This window comes from Lolium perenne, chromosome 4, assembly GCF_019359855.2.
Source record: "Lolium perenne isolate Kyuss_39 chromosome 4, Kyuss_2.0, whole genome shotgun sequence".
NCBI classification, from domain to species: Eukaryota; Viridiplantae; Streptophyta; class Magnoliopsida; order Poales; family Poaceae; genus Lolium; species Lolium perenne.
In genome coordinates, this window is record NC_067247.2 from 83,799,752 (window position 1) to 83,818,644 (window position 18,893).

Sequence of the window (18,893 nt, forward strand, 5' to 3'; positions counted from 1 at the left end):
TGATGCGCACAGCGGCAAGTTTCCCTCAGTAAGAAACCAAGGTTTAATCGGACCAGTAGGAGTCAAGAAGCACGTTGAAGGTTGATGGCGGCGGGATGTAGTGCGGCGCAACACCAGGGATTCCGGCGCCAACGTGGAACCTGCACAACACAACCAAAGTACTTTGCCCAAACGAAACAGTGAGGTTGTCAATCTCACCGGCTTGCTGTAACAAAGGATTAACCGTATTGTGTGGAAGATGATTGTTTGCAGAAAATAGTAGAACAAGTATTGCAGTAGATTGTATTTCAGTAAAGAGAATTGGACCGGGGTCCACAGTTCACTAGAGGTGTCTCTCCCATAAGACAAACAGCATGTTGGGTGAACAAATTACAGATAGATGATCTTGATCATGTTAGGCAGCTCACAAGATCCGACAATGATAGCACAATGGGGAGAAGACAACCATCTAGCTACTGCTATGGACCCATAGTCCAGGGGTAGACTACTCACACATCACACCGGAGGCGACCATGGTGGCGTAGAGTCCTCCGGGAGATGATTCCCCTCTCCGGCAGGGTGCCGGAGGCGATTTCCTGGATCCCCCGAGATGGGATCGGCGTTGGCGGCGTCTCTGGAAGGTTTTCCGTATCGTGGCTCTCGGTACTGGGGGTTTCGTCACGGAGGATTTAAGTAGGCGGAAGGGCAAGTCAGGAGGGGGCACAGGGGCCCCACACCATAGGCCGGCGCGGCCAGGGGGTGGGCCGCGCCGCCCTAGGGTTTGGGCACCCTGTGGCCCCACTTCGTTTCGTCTTCGGACTTCTGGAAGCTTCGTGGCAAAATAGGCCCCTGGGCGTTGATTTCGTCCAATTCCGAGAATATTTCCTTACTAGGATTTCTGAAACCAAAAACAGCAGAAAACAGCAACTGGCACTTCGGCATCTTGTTAATAGGTTAGTTCCAGAAAATGCACGAATATGACATAAAGTGTGCATAAAACATGTAGATAACATCAATAATGTGGCATGGAACATAAGAAATTATCGATAAGTCGGAGACGTATCAGCATCCCCAAGTTTAGTTCTGCTCGTCCCGAGCAGGTAAAATGATAACACAGATAATTTCTGGAGTGACATGCCATCATAATCTTGATCATACTATTTGTAAAGCATATGTAGTGAATGCAGCGATCAAAACAATGTATATGACATGAGTAAACAAGTGAATCATAAAGCAAAGACTTTTCATGAATAGCACTTCAAGACAAGCATCAATAAGTCTTGCATAAGAGTTAACTCATAAAGCAATAATTCAAAGTAAAGGCATTGAAGCAACACAAAAGAAGATTAAGTTTCAGCGGTTGCTTTCAACTTGTAACATGTATATCTCATGGATATTGTCAACATAGAGTAATATAACAAGTGCAATAAGCAAGTATGTAGGAATCAATGCACAGTTCACACAAGTGTTTGCTTCTTGAGGTGGAGAGAAATAGGTGAACTGACTCAACATTGAAAGTAAAAGAATTGTCCTCCATAGAGGAAAAGCATCGATTGCTATATTTGTGCTAGAGCTTTGATTTTGAAAACATGAAACAATTTTGTCAACGGTAGTAATAAAGCATATGTATCATGTAAATTATATCTTACAAGTTGCAAGCCTCATGCATAGTGTACTAATAGTGCCCGCACCTTGTCCTAATTAGCTTGGACTACCGGATCATCACAATGCACTGTTTCAACCAAGTGTCACAAATGGGTACCTCTATGCCGCCTGTACAAAGGTCTAAGGAGAAAGCTCGCATTGGATTTCTCGCTATTGATTATTCTTCAACTTAGACATCCATACCGGGACAACATAGACAACAGATAATGGACTCCTCTTTTATGCATAAGCATGTAACAACAATTAATAATTTTCTCATTTGAGATTGAGGATATATGTCCAACACTGAAACTTCCACCATGGATCATGGCTTTAGTTAGCGGCCCAATGTTCTTCTCTAACAATATGCATGCTTAACCATAAGGTGGTAGATCTCTCTTACTTCAGACAAGACGGACATGCATAGCAACTCACATGAAATTCAACAAAGAGTAGTTGATGGCGTCCCCAGTGAACATGGTTATCGCACAACAAGCAACTTATTAAGAGATAAAGTGCATAATTACATATTCAATACCACAATAGTTTTTAAGCTATTTGTCCCATGAGCTATATATTGTAAGGCGAATTATGGAATTTTAAAGGTAGCACTCAAGCAATTTACTTTGGAATGGCGGAAAATACCATGTAGTAGGTAGGTATGGTGGACACAAATGGTATAGTGGTTGGCTCAAGTATTTTGGATGCATGAGAAGTATTCCCTCTCGATACAAGGTTTAGGCTAGCAAGGCTTATTTGAAACAAACACAAGGATGAACCGGTGCAGCAAAACTCACATAAAAGACATATTGAAAACATTATAAGACTCTACACCGTCTTCCTTGTTGTTCAAACTCAATACTAGAAATTATCTAGACCTTAGAGAAACCAAATATGCAAACCAAATTTTAGCATGCTCTATGTATTTCTTCATTAATGGGTGCAAAGCATATGATGCAAGAGCTTAAACATGAGCACAACAATTGCCAAGTATCACATTACCCAAGACATTAATAGCAATTACTACATGTATCATTTTTCAATTCCAACCATATAACAATTTAACGAAGGAGAAACTTCGCCATGAATACTATGAGTAGAAACCAAGGACATACTTGTCCATATGCTACAGCGGAGCGTGTCTCTCTCCCATAAAGTGAATGCTAGGATCCATTTTATTCAAACAAAACAAAAAACAAAACAAACCGACGCTCCAAGCAAAGCACATAAGATGTGATGGAATAAAAATATAGTTTCAGGGGAGGAACCTGATAATGTTGTCGATGAAGAAGGGGATGCCTTGGGCATCCCCAAGCTTAGACGCTTGAGTCTTCTTAGAATATGCAGGGGTGAACCACCGGGGCATCCCCAAGCTTAGAGCTTTCACTCTCCTTGATCATGTTGCATCATACTCCTCTCTTGATCCTTGAAAACTTCCTCCACACCAAACTCGAAACAACTCATTAGAGGGTTAGTGCACAATAAAAATTAACATATTCAGAGGTGACACAATCATTCTTAACACTTCTGGACATTGCATAAAGCTACTGGACATTAGTGGATCAAAGAAATTCATCCAACATAGCAAAAGAGGCAATGCGAAATAAAAGGCAGAATCTGTCAAAACAGAACAGTTCGTATTGACGAATTTTAAAATGGCACCAGACTTGCTCAAATGAAAATGCTCAAATTTAATGAAAGTTGCGTACATATCTGAGGATCATGCACATAAATTGGCTTAATTTTCTGAGCTACCTACAGGGAGGTAGACCCAGATTCGTGATAGCAAAGAAATCTGGAACTGCGCAGTAATCCAAATCTAGTACTTACTTTACTATCAAAGACTTTACTTGGCACAACAAAACACTAAACTAAGATAAGGAGAGGTTGCTACAGTAGTAAACAACTTCCAAGACACAAAATAAAAACAAAGTACTGTAGGTAAAAACATGGGTTGTCTCCCATAAGCGCTTTTCTTTAACGCCTTTATTAGGCGCGAAAGTGTGTATCAAGTATTATCAAGAGACGAAGTGTCAACATCATAATTTGTTCTCATAATAGAATCAAAAGGTAACTTCATTCTCTTTCTAGGGAAGTGTTCCATACCTTTCTTGAGAGGAAATTGATATTTTATATTACCTTCCTTCATATCAATGATAGCACCAACAGTTCGAAGAAAAGGTCTTCCCAATATAATGGGACAAGATGCATTGCATTCAATATCCAAGACAACAAAATCAACGGGGACAAGGTTATTGTTAACGGTAATGCGAACATTATCAACTTTACCCAAAGGTTTCTTTGTAGAATGATCAGCAAGATTAACATCCAAATAACAATTTTCCAGCGGTGGCAAGTCAAGCATATTATAAATTTTCTTAGGCATAACAGAAATACTTGCACCAAGATCACATAAAGCATTACAATCAAAATCTTTAACCTTCATCTTAATGATGGGCTCCCAACCATCCTCTAGCTTTTTAGGAATAGAGGCTTCACGCTCTAGTTTCTCTTCTCTAGCTTTTATGAGAGCATTTGTAATATGATGTGTGAAAGCCAAATTTATAGCACTAGCATTAGGACTTTTAGCAAGTTTTTGCAAGAACTTTATAACTTCAGAGATGTGGCAATCATCAAAATTCAAACCATTATAATCTAAAGCAATGGGATCATCATCCCCAATGTTGGAAAAAATTTCAGCAGCTTTATCACAATTTCAGCTTTAGCTTTTGTGAGTTTCTCGCTTTGCATTAGAAGTGGAAACATTGCTAACACCAATTCTTTTATTATTAATAGTAGGAGGTGCAGCAACATGTGTAGCATTAGCATTACTAGTGGTGGTAATAGTCCAAACTTTAGCTACATTCTTCTCTTTAGCTAGTTTTTCATTTTCTTCTCTATCCCACCTAGCACGCAGTTCAGCCATTAATCTTATATTCTCATTAATTCTAACTTGGATGGCATTTGCTGTAGTAACAATTTTATTATGATGATTTTCATTAGGCATAACTTTCGATTTCAAAAGAGCAACATCAAAGCAAGACTATCGACTTTAGAAGCAAGTATATCAATTTTCCCAAGCTTTTTTTCAACAGATTTGTTAAAAGCAGTTTGTGTACTAATAAATTCTTTAAGCATGACTTCAAGTCCAGGGGGTGAACTCCTATTATTGTTGTAAGAATTCCCATAAGAATTACCATAGCCGTTGCCATTATTATAAGGATATGGCCTATAGTTGTTACTAGAATTGTTAGGTAAGCATTGTTGTTGAAATTATTATTTTTAATGAAGTTTACATCAACATGTTCTTCTTGTGCAACCAATGAAGCTAATGGAACATTATTAGGATCAATATTAGTCCTATCATTCACAAGCATAGACATAATAGCATCAATCTTATCACTCAAGGAAGAGGTTTCTTCGAATGTAATTTACCTTCTTACCTTGTGGAGCTCTTTCCGTGTGCCATTCAGAGTAATTGATCATCATATTATCAAGAAGCTTTGTTGCTTCACCAAGAGTGATGGACATAAAGGTACCTCCAGCAGCTGAATCCAATAAATTCCGTGAAGAAAAATTTAGTCCTGCATAGAAGGTTTGGATGATCATCCAAGTAGTCAGTCCATGAGTTGGGCAATTTTTAACCAGAGATTTCATTCTTTCCCAAGCTTGAGCAACATGTTCAGTATCTAATTGTTTAAAATTCATTATGCTACTCCTCAAAGATATAATTTTAGCAGGGGGATAATATCTACCAATAAAAGCATCCTTGCATTTAGTCCATGAATCAATACTATTCTTAGGCAGAGATAGCAACCAATCTTTAGCTCTTCCTCTTAATGAGAAAGGGAACAATTTTAGTTTAATAATATCACCATCTACATCTTTATATTTTTGCATTTCACATAGTTCAACAAAATTATTAAGATGGGCAGCACATCATCGAACTAATACTGCAGAAAATTGCTCTCGCATAACAAGATTCAAGAAAGCAGGTTTAATTTCAAAGAATTCTGCTGTAGTAGCAGGTGGAGCAATAGGTGTGCATAAGAAATCATTATTATTTGTGGTTGTGAAGTCACACAACTTAGTATTTTCAGGGTTGGCCATTTTAGCAACGGTAAATAAAACAAACTAGATAAAGTAAATGCAAGTAAACTAATTTTTTTGTGTTTTAGATATAGCAAACAAGATAGCAAATAAAGTAAAACTAGCAACTAATTTTTTTGTATTTTGATTTAGTGCAGCAAACAAAGTAGTAAATAAAACTAAGCAAGACAAAAACAAAGTAAAGAGATTGAGAAGTGAGACTCCCCTTGCAGCGTGTCTTGATCTCACTTAAGCGGCGCTTTAAATTTGCTTGATGCGTGTGGTTGACACGTCCGTTGGGAACCCCAAGAGGAAGGTGTGATGCGCACGGCGGCAAGTTTCCTCAGTAAGAAACCAAGGTTTAATCGGACCAGTAGGAGTCAAGAAGCACGTTGAAGGTTGATGGCGGCGGGATGTAGTGCGGCGCAACACCAGGGATTCGGCGCCAACGTGGAACCCGCACAACACAACCAAAGTACTTTGCCCCAACGAAACAGTGAGGTTGTCAATCTCACCGGCTTGCTGTAACAAAGGATTAACCGTATTGTGTGGAAGATGATTGTTTGCAGAAAACAGTAGAACAAGTATTGCAGTAGATTGTATTTCAGTAAAGAGAATTGGACCGGGGTCCACAGTTCACTAGAGGTGTCTCTCCCATAAGATAAACAGCATGTTGGGTGAACAAATTACAGATAGATGATCTTGATCATGTTAGGCAGCTCACAAGATCCGACAATGATAGCACAATGGGGAGAAGACAACCATCTAGCTACTGCTATGGACCCATAGTCCAGGGGTAGACTACTCACACATCACACCGGAGGCGACCATGGTGGCGTAGAGTCCTCCGGGAGATGATTCCCCTCTCCGGCAGGGTGCCGGAGGCGATCTCCTGGATCCCCCGAGATGGGATCGGCGTTGGCGGCGTCTCTGGAAGGTTTTCCGTATCGTGGCTCTCTTTGCACCGGGGGTTTCGTCACGGAGGCTTTAAGTAGGCGGAAGGGCAAGTCAGGAGGGGGCACAGGGGCCCCACACCATAGGCCGGCGCGGCCAGGGGGTGGGCCGCGCCGCCCTAGGGTTTGGGCACCCTGTGGCCCCACTTCGTTTCGTCTTCGGACTTCTGGAAGCTTCGTGGCAAAATAGGCCCCTGGGCGTTGATTTCGTCCAATTCCGAGAATATTTCCTTACTAGGATTTCTGAAACCAAAAACAGCAATGACAGAATCGACACTTCGGCATCTTGTTAATAGGTTAGTTCCAGAAAATGCACGAATATGACATAAAGTGTGCATAAAACATGTAGATAACATCAATAATGTGGCATGGAACATAAGAAATTATCGATACGTCGGAGACGTATCAATGATCAACATCTTGTGTGTGAGGTCACTGTTAACATCGACCGCGGTACAGTAAATCCGAATTTAGTCTCGATCAAAACGCCTCATGTTTACTTGCATTATAAGGATTCAACACATGCAGGGATTGTAATGCTGATCTGTCCATGATAATGTTCATGTGTTACTTCAAGCTACAGCTTGGACCAAGGAAAAGGTTATTTGTTTATATATGTCCCCTTTTTTAGTGCTTGCATAGGTGAAACCGTGTCCCTTCAGGAAACATATGTTTTGGTAGCAAAGCTAACCAATGCGAAACTGTTTGTTTAAGATTAAATTTCGCACATATGTACCTACATTTTGAAGTCTATAAATCCCTGGATGTCAACTGCCATATTTATCGATCATTTTTTTAGATTGGCTCCTAGATGAAATTACTTGTGTTAGGTTAAATTAAGTGACATCCAGCTTTTTATTCTTTAACAAGTAGTATGGATGAACATTAAATAATTGACGCTACCCTGCAAATTAATTTGGTGTACTGTTGAGATGCCCATGAGTTTGCATCCTTTGTGTTTTAGTTGCACGTTTTTTTTTTGCTTTACTTTTGGTAAAGTGAGAAAATGTTGCTTTACTGAATTTTGTAGGACAATGGCTAATGCAGATATTTTTTAGTGCCTCACTTCAAAGTAATTATACTATATGAATTCTAGGATATCAATTCTGGTTTGTGCTTGCGAGTGACCAATTACAAATTGAAATCGAGATTGTCAACGTGCATGTACTTATCTCCATTTGAGAAGTACAGATGAATTCTCTTTTGAACATCGTATTGCATGAGAAGAAAATGCTATTTGTTTATATAGCGGTCAATTGATAAGAATAAAATGTTGCAGTTTGGCTTCGCTATCAGTTCCCTTGATTTAACTTCTGATTATGTTTAATTGATAGTAACTCTAGAATAGAGGTAGGATGATGACTAGGAGGCCGGTTGCTTGAACCTGGCTCGCTCGACTTCAGCTCAAGACAAAGATTATGTATAGATCAGGCATTGCCCCTTTGCCACTCTAAATTTTTCTGTCTTCAAGTTTGTCTCCTAGCTAGGATTAATATGCACCAAGTATTATGGAATTGATTCAAAAGAATGATCTAGGAGCTCGAATTGACTGCTTACAATTTCCTTGGGTTTGCAGATATAAAGTGGAGTGCCTATGAGATATATATGCATACAATTTATTTTGTTCCAATATGTATATTTGTGGATCTCTATCTTTTTCTATCTTTGAAATGAAGCTCTTGCATTAAATTATCTGAAGTGAATTTATCTAAATTATCTGAAAGCTCTTAGAAACTGTACTATGAGTAGATGCAAATATTCGATGGACATTTTGATGTGTGGTTGTTTCAGATGTGATTCACTCGACATCCACACTAGCATGAATACGAGGTGGATGTGAAGAAGAATTTCCGTTTCGTAGCACAAATCCCATGTTTTGTAGTACTTTAATTAGTTCAGAACTTATTTAGTATTGATGCAAGACATCTAAATATAATAGTCAAATAACAAGTCAATGACCTATGATGTTAAAAGATTTTGACTTCTATCTGTGAAGGAAATTATATGGTTAAATGGAAAAGTCTGATAAGTTGAAAAATTTACAGAGAAAACATGCTTAGAAATGAAAGTATTGAAAAGGATAACTTAATTGGACAAAAAGTTGTAACATATGCAAGTTATGAGATATGCACTCCGCAGAGTAGTTTGTAAGCCTGTAAGGACAAATGATACTACCTAACTGTTCTTGTAAACAAATACTTCTATTATGATTGAAATTTTGAGAGAGATTTTGTAACACAAGGAGTTGCGAACTTTTGTAAGAGAATAAAACAAGTTGTACCAAATAGCCAAAAAAATTGTTCGCTGCATAGTCTATCCTTTAAAACCGCAAGGCTTGAGCAATGTGACATGGACAACCAAGGAGCTGAGGGGAATGAGTGGAGGATGGTGAGCAATTTGCTTGGTGGACCACAACAAGGTTAACTATCATGCTTCTTAACTGACAACAAATGCCATGTTTTTCTCATGTTGCAAAGAACAGACAAATTTATTATACATCCAAAATAAGAAATTGTTGAGTTGATAGTTATGACGGTCCATAACACGGGTGCGAGACTTACCGTGAAAGAGCAACAAGAAGATCTAGAACTTGAACCACGCAGATGCACAACAATGATGTCTTATTATTGCGTTCGGTATTATCATGATGTAGTATATTATGATATTCTTGATTTGTTTTAAAGTTTCATACTAAGATGTGGATTATATATATATATTCATTGAGAAATAAAATTTGAGTACCCGTAGCAACGCACGGGCATTTGTACTAGTTAAAAGGAAGAACGTGTTCTGTTTCCTCCGGTCGTTGGATTTCGTCATGCATATTTTCTTAGACGATTTTACCCTCCCACCCCGTCGTTTCGCTTGTCCAATTTCCAGCATGGGCTGTCTGTTGTCCAAGGGCCCAACCCGAGCGTTACCCTCTCCCCGTCCTCTTTTGTTGCCAGAACCAAGCGTACAGGCTAGGGTTCCTCGCTCCGGCCGAATCCTCCGCCGCCCTCTCTCCCATGAGTTCCCGCTGCCTTCTCTGCCCATCATGCCTCCCGCCGGTGAATCCCGTCTCCCGGCCTCCCGTGGGCTCCTCATCGCCTGCAAGAGTTGTGTAGGTCGCCGCCACCCCTCTTCCTCCGGCCACGCCCGAGGAGCTTGAGCTTCTACGGCGGAGCACGGCCATGCCGACACCATCCCTTTGCCTCGCACCAGCCCGCCGACGGGCGAGTGCGCCGTCCAACCTCCAAGTCCGGCGCCGCCCAGCGCGTCGCTGCCCGGCCTGCACAACTCGAGGATGCCGACGCCCCTGCACCGCTGTACGCGTATCCTCACTGCTGCCCTGCGCGCCGTCGCCCTGCTTGACGCGAGGACGCCACTGCCTCCGCTCATCTGTCGTTCGCCACCAAGGTCTGTCAGTTTATCTTAGAGGGAGGCTTCCCTGCCTCTGTCTAACGCTGGATAGTGTCTCCTCCAGGTTTCCTCTTCAAATTTTGGCAAATTATTTTTTCTTAAGGTTATATGATCAAATGATTAAATTGTTGGAACTTCTGTCATAGCACTACTACCATGGCCTACTGAAATATCCTCAAGACTCTCAATCGTATATATGTCTGAATATATGCAGGGAGCAAGTATTCCACTCGTGTGGCTAGAGTGTGCTGTGTCAAACACCACAATGGCTTCTTTGTTTACAGAAAGCTTGCGTAAGTCCTAGATCTCAACTGACAGAACTAAACAACAAAGGAAAATTTTCAATTGGATTTGTTTTCTGCACATGCTCACTTTCCAATACATTTGTTAGGTACACTAAAGAGGTAGAGATTTGTTAGTCCCCTGATTAGATTGCAGTAGGACTGAAGATTTTGTGATCTGTTCTGGCGTGGTGGCATTTTTAGTTCTCTACTTAAGCAATATGCACTGTTCATCCCATTTTACATGCTCTGGTAGTCACACACATATATACAATTAGACTTTCCAATATATGCGTACATGTGTATACTGACTACCCCTCGCTGCTCAGGTAGATGAGCTCTGACGTCATGTCCATGGCGGGTTAGAGTTCCGTTGTGGAAGCCCCACACAGAGAGGCTGGTGCACGCATTGATGACCACAACCTTTGGAGGTGACGCAGGTGGTAGCCTCTGTGTCGACGGGCTCCCGCGACACGCTACGGAAGCTTCGATGCCGAGGTCCACATCCACAGGTAGGTATTTTCTGGTGATGTTTGTGATTGAGTTATTCATATATACTTACATGGTGCAAAGCAGAAACGCTTCTTCATTTTGGACCAGTCACCTAAGGTGAGCTAAATGACCTTGACCATTTTTTAGTTCAGTTCTCAGTTATTGCGAAAAATAGCTACAAACGGTGTGATGATGCAAATAGTGTGTAGTTCAATTATTACCCTTACTGTAACAACTGAGTCCATGTAATGTATGATGAAGCCAGTCTTGGCTAGAGTGGATCGGTAAATTGATTTATGGAATCATATATTTTAATACTGTGCATGGATCACAACTGATGACCGTTAATTGACAGCTCGTATGTGTAATTTGTTCTGACCACTTACTTGAAGTTATAATTCTAATATATGCTATATTATTACTGAAAAGTGTTAAGTGTGTGAATTATTGGCCGCAAATTGGCAAAAACCAAAATTAGCTTATTCTGAACATACATCATACTGTGCTAATTTCTTGAAATTATTTAATCATGCGCAGAAGCTTGATGCACCTGCGAACATATTGGAATTTGAAGCAAGGCGAGAGGATGCCGAGTTCCTCACTGCGCGCGGCCTCGGCGTGCCTGCGTGTGGCAGTAAATAGACGAGCTGTCGCCGCCAACCATGCCACCGGCCAACCCCGACTTATTTTTTTATTTTGGCATTTCTGGTCCCTGTTTGGGTGTCGTGTTAATAATTTGTTTTTGCTAATGCTTTATTTAGTAGTTATGGCCTGAACACTTTTTTATGATGGAACTCTTTCGGTCTTGCTCAGGTGATTTGTTTAGGAAGCTAGATGAAATTCTTATTTGTTCCTAATTCATATGCAACGTTATAGAGCTTGCATGGTGCATAATATGAACAATACTTTTTCTTTAAGATCATCGGGCTGACAACCATATTTGGCAATGTCACTACATAGTATGCTACACGCAATGCACTCTTCAAAGGACAGTGTGACAGAGCAGGGCATCCAGAGGTTCGCAGGAAAAGCGAGGGTTGATTTATTCTTCACTATTTTTTTTCGAACAGGTATTCTTCACTAATGGTGACCGACTTATCTCTACTACTTATAAAGGCACGAAGTGCCGTAGGAAAATTACATCTACACCGTACATCCAATCACATCGTACGGACGTGATCTTTCCATTCTCCCCACCACTTCTCCGTCAAACGTGGCGGCATCGCTTCTGGATTTCCACCCGATATCCAACGCAACTTACTCCGCTAATCTCGCTTTCCTCGCAGCAACCGTTCTTTGTGCGAGGTTGTGCTCCTTCACCGTCCGCGATCTCCACCCACGAGCGGGTCGCCGCCCTGTGCACCCCACGCCCACGCCACGGCGTCCGCGCCCTGCGCCTCCACGCCCGCACACCAGCCGCCCACGATCTGTGCCTCCGTGCCCAAACCTCGATGCCCGCTTGCTGCCGCGCACAAAAAACACGGACGGCCGCAGCCGCAAGCAACAGCGAGACAGTTTTTCCACGCAGGAGATGCAAAATCTGCCGCAGCCGCTCTGCAAAGGCCACACATCTTGATGGAATGGGTCTAACCAATGCGATCCTATATCATCGTGAGTATACTTCGATCTACAAGTAGCTACTTTGATTACTGAATCATGCTGCAATTAGTACCCAATCCACGCACAAAGGACTGCTTTTTAGTAGAAATATGTTTATGCCCTTCTGCACTGTATACTTGTGTTTGGGGAACCACAAACAAAGGTGAGTTCTTATTCCGTATTGTAAATTAACCACGGCACAACTCCACAGGTAGCACTTGCTTACACTTTTTGAACTACATATCATCCACAAATTTGGATTTGTATCCATACATGTGTGCTCCGTTCTGTTTGGATCGAACGCGGGTGTTCATTTTGATGTACCAATTGACTTCTCCGTTAGCCATTTTCTACTGAACCACCTGAAGGCCATTTTTGATAGGCTAACCTGAAGACCGTGATTTCCCAGCCAAAGCTACAATACATGTAGGAGTTCCCAGGGAATTAGTAGGTCTCGAAGGTGAGTTACCATGTCGCACGAATTGCTCTCTCCATATATTGTGTGGTATATATCTTATCTGAGCTTTCAAATCAATCTAACAAATAGAAGGTTCAGATCTTTTCTTCTTCAATGAGCTTCGGAAATTTGTAGGAGTAGCTAATTAATACATGGTCAATAGTATTGCAGTCCGGTGCAATGATTTTCGAGTGGAATTCCACAATAGCGTATATTTTATCTGCAACCATTTGCTCATGCAAGTACAATATACAGTGTTAAGTTCCTTCTACCTTCTCTATTAGTTCTGCACCAAATTGTTCCTACTAAGTTGTGCTATGCTTAAGTTTAATTTATACTTCAGAGCTTGCTTGCCAAGATCAACGAGGAAGCGACACTGTGGGCAATGGCTGGAGCCAAGGGCCTACAGGATACATTTGTATGTAGACAAAGTTGTGACACTTATTTTAGACAGGATTTGCATACCTGATTTAATATAATACAGATTGCATTACACAGGTCATAGGAAGAAGAATCTATTGTTGTGCCATCTTCCACTTCCTATATTGGGCTTATTCTCCATTGCAGGATATGATAGTTGTGTTCTTTGTGTCTTCTTACATCTATTTTGAAGTTAACGACACCTAGAGAGATTTTACATTTCTCAAATGGTTTCATATTGTTGTAAATACTGAAGTTAGTAACACCTTACATTCCTCTGTTTTCTGTCTTTTCTATATTGTTTGGGAGTGAATTTGTTATCACACTAAGTTAGGAGAATGAATCTGCAGAAAGGGTAGTGTTTATGATGACTACCGTTTTGTTAACCCAAGGTTACGGTTCATTCAGGTGATGAACCTGCTTGTTATATCTTGATTGTGTTTGGAGCATAAATACTAACTAGATCATGATAGCGCGCGTTGCCGCGCCCGTGAACTTTAAGAATAGGATCATAGAATTTCTATAAGCTCATTATTAATAAAACATGGCAATGAAAAATAAATAAAAGACAATAATATAGCAAGGAAAGAGTTGAACGCGAGGAATATAAGTGTTTAATATGACATACCCAAGATAGAACTTGAATTTCCATGACAATGAAGCTACTGCCAAGTTCACTTGCATAAAGCAACAATCATCTCCATCAGAATGCATAGAGTGACCATTCTACTCCACAATGACTTAATACGTAATCAAAAATAGATACGTGTCCTAGATCAGGTCAGCCATAGAGGAGCCATAGTATTGAGCTGCTCAACATAGTCTATTGATGTCCTTGCTGCCGCTGCCGATGTGCTCATTCAGCTCAATTAGCACCATTATCCGTGGCTCGCATTGCCATGCCCCGTCCATCCTTACGGAATAAAGATGAAACTGCTAAAATTACAGTTACTGTAAGGAACTTTCTTTAAGAATTGAATATTTTTAGTTGAAACCAAATGAAACAAAGACAATAAAATGATGCTTTCAATTGTTATTAGAGGGTACAATTTAACACCACAAACATTACACTACCAAACAAAAGTTAAGAGAAGATAGAAACTTTAGGATACCAATAAAAGGTAAGAAAAGGCAGGATCTTCTCCTATTAACTATGCCAATACATAATAAATATTGCATGTAACTCATAATATATATGAAACTAAGGAAGAATAACTTATCTTTTTTTTAAGAAAAGAGCCTCATGTGCTTCATTTATAAGTCACAAGAGCAATTGTTCATTTGTGGGTTTGTTTCATGACAAGTCATAAAAAATACTAAATAAATTATATATGTCAAACACCTGCTGCACATCTCAAGCCAACAACATTTATGACTCGATCAAGTACTCCAATTCAAATTTGATCAGACCACAAACAACATCTTCACTGGCAACATTGTCTGCAACTCATGTTTCACATTCCAGGGTGCATGTGTGAAATACGAATATACTGCATGCGACATGCCCTGATCGCAGTAAGGTAATCATGTGAAATACGAATATACTGCATTCCAATTCATACTTCGTATAAAAGAAGCACCATTACATCAGTAACATTGCATAGAAACAATTGAGCATACATAAAGGAAGACGATAGCATGTGAATGAAACAAATTTAATTCAGTGATGCTAGACATCATAGATTATCAAAACACGCATTATGGCAATGTGAACTACTCCTAGATAAGGTTCAAATTTTGCACTCGCGAGTATAATGTATCCCATATACTTGCAGAAAACAAAACCAAGTAAAAAGAGTTACTTCAGTGTAATAAAAGGGAATACAACAGTGCCGACTGAGGAGCATCAAGGGCTATATAGGAATATTAGTACTAAAGATTCGATGAGACCAGGAAATCAAAAATAAATTATACTCCAAACGAAATCTAAAGGAAACGCGATAATTGAGTTGTACTGTGGCTTATTTGTAAAATATACGTGTTGAGGATATAGCAACATATTTCACAATAGTAGACGATATGCCCACTAAAACCATTTGAACTGAGAAGTACATGACCCTGGTTTATCAAACTTTACATACTCTTTCTTGTTTTAGAATTTCATTTATTTAGTTGTGTTTCAATAATAGTACATGATTTTATGGTTAGAATTTTTCGGTTCCCAATCGTAGGAGCATTGTTCAAAATATTTCAGATCAGATTGTAAAACATATCTAATTATGATACTGGGCTAAATTGTGAACACAACAAATTCTAAATACCTCGAGGACGGGGTGCGGGCATTGGTAATTTGTCTGCTTCTTTCAGTGAACTCTCTTGCTTCTGCACCAACAAAGATAAGCACTAAGATAATAAGAAAGTAAAGCTTGAATAATTTTCATGTGCTCAAAATCTAGTACCAAACAAGCTAGAACACTTCTCAACGCGTGCATCAGGGAAGTACAAGATTGGTTAGACTGAGAAGCGCGCAAGAGATCGGGATATTATGCACAGTTCAGAACTTTGATTGGAATACAATATAGATTTTGTATGTTTAAACTTGCAAGTAAGATTATGCCTTCTCCTTGAGATAACAGTCTTACATTTAATTAATGATTTGACTGCTTCATTTTTAAATTAATGTGATTCATGAAGACCCAACAGTTGTTTTCCGTATAAACATAACGAAGTAAACTGGTTGTTGCCATCAAAATTGTAGTAAGACAAATAATATTTCGACCTTTTCTGTTGCCCTCTGAAAATTAAACTATAATGACATCCAACCCTGCAGTCATGCAAGGGGAATGTTTGGGCTTGCAGATTGCCAATAGAACAGGCATAATCCCTTCCTGTAACAAGTGGCCATGAAGCAAACATAATCAATAGTCTGGTGATTGAATTTTTTGCATAGGAGTAAGGTGTACAAATCTGAAGATTTAATATGTTAACTTCAATCCCTACTAAAGTACTTTATTCTCTTTCAAATACGGCATGTGCATGCTATGGGATTCACAAACATCAGGAACCTTGATTCACACAAACAGAAGAGTGCCTTCAGAATTCACATACATCATTACATCAACCACCAGTTTGGACAAGAAAAATGAGTACATGCATTAGGAGGGGTGTAGTGAGGCGTTGCAAAGGAGCTCACCAGTCACCAAGATCAGCTTGCACAGAGGCGAAGAGGTCGCTGTGGTTGCCGAGCGTCATGGCGAGGTGAAGGTCGGTGCCCGCTGGTAGTGAGGATCTAGTGGTCGGCTGGTTGTGACTTGTGAGGTCGAGTTCTTGTACAAAGTTGCCCCGCTTGTTCCCTCAGCAGGTCACACGTCTCAGATCCGTACTAATCTAGGAAGACGGTGTGGTATCTGAAGGTCCAATATATAGGATGAGTGCCTAGAGCTAGAACTGATTCAGCGTCATGGAAGTACCTGCAAGAAATACTAAATTAATATATCTGTTATTGGGTGGGCATGCATTGTATATTCTAACTTAAATAAATGGTAGAAATGATAGATTTTTCCAAACAATATCGTAAGTGAATTAGCCTCAAAACATAGATCTTAAGTGACTTGCTGTTCTCATCCCCATTGGATTGAGCACACAAGACACACAGAATCATATTGGCAGGCTAGCTAGGAATACAACCATAAAACATCAACTAAGTGAAATGGCATAGCGAAACGAGGCTGGACCTGAGTGTTCAACCAAAAGGATATGATGAACAGTGAGGATACTTATCAAACTGCAAGGGGTTAGCTCGTACTCTAGGAATTCTTTAATCCCCAGCCATCTACGCTGGGGGTTGGGGGCACGAAGAATATGCTGGACTGCTCGCCGTCGCGTACAGACCGTGTGGGGCAGGATGGTTGCAGCGACGCCACCGCCTTGCGAAAGCCCCAGGTCACCATAGGAAGCACCCCAACTGCGGTTGTGCTCGCGTTGCCTCGCCTTGCCGGTTTTTGGCCGCCGTCAATCGCGGGCAGAAAGCAGGCGAAGGGGAAACGGCAGCGGTGGGGAGAGGAAAGGAAACCTCCGGTGCGGAAGAAAATAGAAGGTCTGAAGCAGGACCGGCCCATCAGAGCTTATCGCGGCCCGAACCATGAGAAATGGTCTAATTCGACCTGCCGAGTAGCCGCCCTTAAACGTAGGCCGGCCCATTTGACGCTAATTCACGGGCTAAACGAGTTCAGTGAAGCTGCGTGAATACAGAGACGATCAGGAGCGTTGGCAGTAAGATCTGACGGTTAAGAGCGCCAAATCGCTGTGGAGGCTCCTAAGTAGACCAGTTATACTGTTAACTAATATTATCTCCTTTGCTCTTTTGGTTGTTCTAGGAGAGGCCTTAAGTAACAGGAAGCAATAAGTTTTCTAATACTCATGTTACTAGCAATAAGTAGCGGTTCACATATGAAGAAATGGTTCAGGTAAATTTACCATCAAGCCAATAGGATGTACTTATGTTACTGAAGCTGATCATTTATAGCTCGAAGAGATCCTTTTTGTTCATATTGTCATGTAAAAGTTGAGTCTATTATTCTTCATTAACTGTGTATCTATATTCGTAGATTACGAATTCTGTTTTGCACGATTTCAAGACTACTGAAAAGTATTGAGGTATTATTGTTGTTTCGGGATAAATACACAAGTCCTCTTTTCCGGAGTTTGTTTTAACATGTTGTGCCAGTATGGTGTAGCAGAATTTATGTATCTGTTTGGAGTCATGGAGTATCTTAGTATCCGTCCCCTGCACGTCCCTAAGTACATGTCTTATAGATATTCCACGTTGCAAATTATCATAGGCGATTTGGTAGAAAGCACCACCACGCAATCTTGCATGTGCTCATATAACTACTTGTTTCAGAGTAGCACTCTATAGTTTAGCACTTGGCATCATGATTTATCATTGGTGCTTCACAGGGTGCATGCCCACAAATAAATATGTATATGCACGCGTACGGACCACAGGCCCGAGCTGAAACTAATTAAGATCAGTCTGCCCGGTCTGTGATATGCGCTTACATTAATACCTTTTACAAGTTGGTGTTGTGAGAAAAGAACATTAATATGCGCTTACATTAATTACCACAAAGATCCATGCTATTCTTTGTTCTCTTGATCTCTCTCACCGGCTACGCTGCCACGCTGGAGCTTATAATTTTGATGACATCCTTTCGATTGTTAAAGTAGACCATTATGTATTTATCTCAAAAGAACATTCATTGTTCTATTTTTTTCTATTACATTAGGTTCATATTAGCCGAGACGTGCATGACACCTAATAAGAGGATAATGAGGCTACATATCTTGCCAAACGACGGAGCTAATTTTTCAGCTCCTGCCATCATGGCGCTTGCTCCACCGCAAGCTATTTCTCTCTTTGCGCACATCGGCGCCTTGCACGAGTGGAAAAGGTCAATTTAGGCATTCCTCGCGAGCCTCCCCAAAGCAGCTTTAGGGTTCATGTCAGATTGTCAGCCCAAAACACAAAAAAGTGGTTGGAAAACCGGCTCGCAAGCAAGCAAATTGACCCGCGGCGTATAGCGGTAGTCCGGACTCGGTGTAGTTGTGGCCCAAGCCCAACACGCTCCACACGAC

The 18,893-nt window shown here is 40.7% G+C and overlaps 2 long non-coding RNA genes across 2 annotated transcripts; one reads left to right on the forward strand and one right to left on the reverse strand.

Annotated features, from left to right (window-relative positions):
* The first annotated feature begins 9,594 nt into the window (after nucleotides 1-9,594).
* LOC127348474 (uncharacterized) lies at nucleotides 9,595-11,757 on the forward strand. Its single transcript, XR_007879791.1, has 3 exons — nucleotides 9,595-10,360; nucleotides 10,678-10,860; nucleotides 11,378-11,757. It is a non-coding gene; the product is annotated as an uncharacterized lncRNA (long non-coding RNA).
* A 2,150-nt stretch (nucleotides 11,758-13,907) lies between these two features.
* Nucleotides 13,908-17,295, reverse strand: LOC127348475 (uncharacterized). The gene is made up of 5 exons (XR_007879793.1): nucleotides 17,062-17,295; nucleotides 16,450-16,726; nucleotides 16,036-16,144; nucleotides 15,578-15,638; nucleotides 13,908-14,249 (listed from the first exon to the last, which is right to left on the reverse strand). It is a non-coding gene; the product is annotated as an uncharacterized lncRNA (long non-coding RNA).
* Between the last annotated feature and the right edge of the window lie 1,598 nt (nucleotides 17,296-18,893).